This window comes from Oryza glaberrima, chromosome 11 (genome assembly GCF_000147395.1).
Source record: "Oryza glaberrima chromosome 11, OglaRS2, whole genome shotgun sequence".
NCBI lineage: Eukaryota > Viridiplantae > Streptophyta > Magnoliopsida > Poales > Poaceae > Oryza > Oryza glaberrima.
Genome location: NC_068336.1, coordinates 11,513,501 through 11,516,938, shown reverse-complemented (window position 1 = coordinate 11,516,938; position 3,438 = coordinate 11,513,501). Strand labels below are relative to the sequence as shown.

The 3,438-nt window shown below is 41.0% G+C and overlaps 1 long non-coding RNA gene across 1 annotated transcript; it reads right to left on the bottom strand.

Moving 5' to 3' along the window:
• Window positions 1–298: 298 nt before the first annotated feature.
• LOC127754020 (uncharacterized) lies at window positions 299–3,013 on the bottom strand. Its single transcript, XR_008012741.1, has 3 exons — window positions 2,593–3,013; window positions 739–1,948; window positions 299–619 (listed from the first exon to the last, which is right to left on the bottom strand). It is a non-coding gene; the product is annotated as an uncharacterized LOC127754020 (long non-coding RNA).
• Between the last annotated feature and the right edge of the window lie 425 nt (window positions 3,014–3,438).

Here is a 3,438-nt window from a genome sequence, read left to right as displayed (position 1 = left end):
TTTTTGTCATCAGGAGGAAAGCTGGTGCTCATTAATTCAGTGTTGAGTAGTCTGGCAACATTCACTAGTAATATGCACGTGCTAACGCTACGACGATATTTACCAATGTATTGTAACACATTTTAAAGAAAAATTTCTTTCACAAAAGAAATTTATTGTCATAATTTGTAGATAATTATATACTTTGATTCTTATCTCCATACAGTGAATAGCAACATGCAGTATATTATCTGTTTAAAATGTAATCCCCAACAATCAGAATTAAGAAATCAAATCTCGATTTTTCAACCAGCAAACATATCAATAAATTGCATGATCTGCACTTTTTATCAGTAAAATCAACTACAAAAATCACAAATGCCAACAACACTTTTGCAGGAAGACAGAGCATGTGCAACCAGTGTTATTGTTAATGGAAGGAGACTTCTCGTCTGTATCACAAGACCATTCTGTTGTAGCAACAAGAGACTCGCTGATCATTAATAAATAAACTACTCCCAACACCAGAATTGTGACCTAAAAGACCAAGTAGCAACCCGCGGCAATGCTTCTTCCAGCCGTTCTTGTTTTCCCAGTTGAAAGCCTATGTGTTGAGAACCTTGGAATCCTTTTCACGCACCTGCAATCAGGACAACAATGAATAAGCAAATTAAGCTGGAGGATGCATTACAACAAAGGCCATGGAGTTAAACAGGTTATACAATAAAGCAGTAGTTCTAAGAAAATGCATTTAGTTACCTCCAAATAACCATCTGCCAACTCCATCTACTACACTTAGCCAACCGTCACAACTTACGAGCTAAATATGCATTTTCACCACTTGTATGCACCTTATGATTAATAAAGATGATGTTGTCAAAAGGATAGAAATATGAGGTTTATCTTGATATTGCCCCTGCTAACAAAACAACACACGGAGGGCAACTATCTGAGTTAACGCATATGTATAGAAATATTAAAAAGCATATTAGTTCCTATACCAGTTTAAGGTAGCTATATTGGTAAAAACAAGGTGCAAAAAGAATAATTAATATTTGAGGGATCAGAGAATCAAGAGAATAACTACATAATTAATTAGTTGAAAATAGCTCAAATTGGAGCGGTACATGTGCAGCTAAAATAACCCATGCATGGAATACCTACAAGCATGTGCAAACAGGTACATATAAAGGGTGCATTTTGTAGACAATTTCTGCTGAATGAAAGCCCCACTGATGGCAACCAGATGCAAGATTGCCTGAGTTGACCATATTAATAATTCTAAGCCCAGCCCCCTCCATACCATCAATCAATTTGTAGGATATGAATAGTGAATATTGCACATGGGTTTTCGAGGACAACCTCATTTTCTTTTGATACGAGTCTTATCTTTAATATACGGAGTTCTGGTTGTACACTCAAAAGTCGAATTTTATATAAATATCAACATGTAACAGTGATATAAATTTGTAGTTTCCAATTTCCAGTACATTAACAGAGTGGTCCTCATTTAACTATAACATCAGCAGCAGCAGTGATAAACTCACACATATAAAACCTATGAAATTTCATCACCAATTCAGAATTGCATGGTAAACACGAATCCCATTATATACCTGTTCTACTCCGTACAACTAATTTATATATATATACTTGCCCTACTCCATACCAAATTTAGTAATTGCATGCTCTTAGGGCATATAATTTGTACCTCTATCTGTCCATGTTCAAATGTCATTACTGAAGATATAACCAATTGCTAAAGGGGAGCTCTTATGGTATAATAGATAATGTTTTTTTTGTTTTGAAATGAGGCATTCATGAGCTGCAAAGAATGTGAAGAAATTGGTTCACAAAGGCGGCACGAAGGTGGTGGTGCCCAGGCGCGGTTCCAATCCGGTGGCGGTGGATGGTGGCACCGGCGTTGTCGGCGAAGACTGGAACCCAGGCCTGGCGGCAGGCTTGTTACCTGCAAGAAGAATTTCACTGATTAGTTTGCCTCTTGACCTCTTATTCTGATTAACAGGAAGAAAATTTGATATAGACAAATCAAAATATGAACTCAGTTTGGTAGATCAGAAATAAATCAAGAAAAATCACAAGCAGATTTCAGAATATTAAATCCACATGAACACAGATTCTACATTAAGCTGCATTGCCCTCGACATTATGAATTCATCTATGAAATTATTCCATGAACAAACAACACATCATATCTGACTTTGGATTGTACCCAGCAATTTAAGATCAACACTAAAAGATGTATCACATCTGAGCTGACTTCAAGGGTCAGTGATATTGTACACATTTCTTTTACTTGTAAATGACAAATCCATTTTTCTTCTAGGGTCACTGATACTTGTAAATGACAAATTCATTTTTCTTCTAGGGTCACTGATATTTTACACATTCCTTTTTCTAGATATTCAGAAGAAAGATATATTAACCCATGCCAAGTTTTGTTTTTCTGAATTCATTTTTCATCCGCCCGATTGACTCGAACAAGAAAAAAGAGAAACTGAAGACCTGGCAGTTCAATCAAATATATACTCTCCATCAATTTTTGTACAACGAAGACCTGGCAGAAGAGGAGGAACTGAAGGAGGCACTCACGGATCGGTGGGCGGCGTGGTCGTGGTCGATGGGGATCGGCGGTGGCGTGGCCGCGGAAGACGTGCGGGCGACGGTCGATGGGGATCGGCGACGAGGGAGGCGGCGTCGCGAGGGAGGGGATCGGTGGCGGCGCGCGATGGAGGATCGGCGTGAGGCGTGGTCGTGCTCGACGGGGATCGACGGTGGCGTGGCCGCGGAAGACGTGCGGGCGACGGTCGATGGGGATTGGCGGCGAGGGAGGCGGCGGCGCGAGGCCGGGGATGGAGGGCGGCGGGTAGGGAATCGCGAGGGGAGGAGGGCGATAGGAATCGGTGGCGCTGCGGAGCAAATTGAGGGGCGGCGCGGGGCGTGGAGATCGGCGGCGAGATTGAGGCGCGTGACGGGAGTTACGGGAGAAAGAGAGGGGGAGGGGAGGCCAATCTGCGCGCGAGGGAGAGCCGGAGAGGTGGGTGATCTAGATCGTTGGTTGCACAGCATATGATTTTGGCCGTTGGATTTGTCCAATGATGAATGAGTATGAGTAAGATGAGTTGGTGCATTATAGGGTAGATGTTTTTTTTCTTTGAAATCTCTAAAGGAATTTTAAAGAAGCTGTATTTTTACAGATCCAGATTTTTTTGGCAATGTGATGAGCACAAAAAGAAGTATAGGTTAGCTAAATGGAGTGTGTTGTGCAGACCTAAGGAATGTGGGGGTTGGGAATCCAAAACCTAGAAATGCAGAACAAGTGTATGCTTAGTAAATGGATTTTCAGGTTGATCAATGAAGACGGAATTTGGCAAAGTTTGCTTAGGAAAAAATATTTGACAAAGAAAACCATTTTGCAAGTCCAAAAAAGACCAGGGG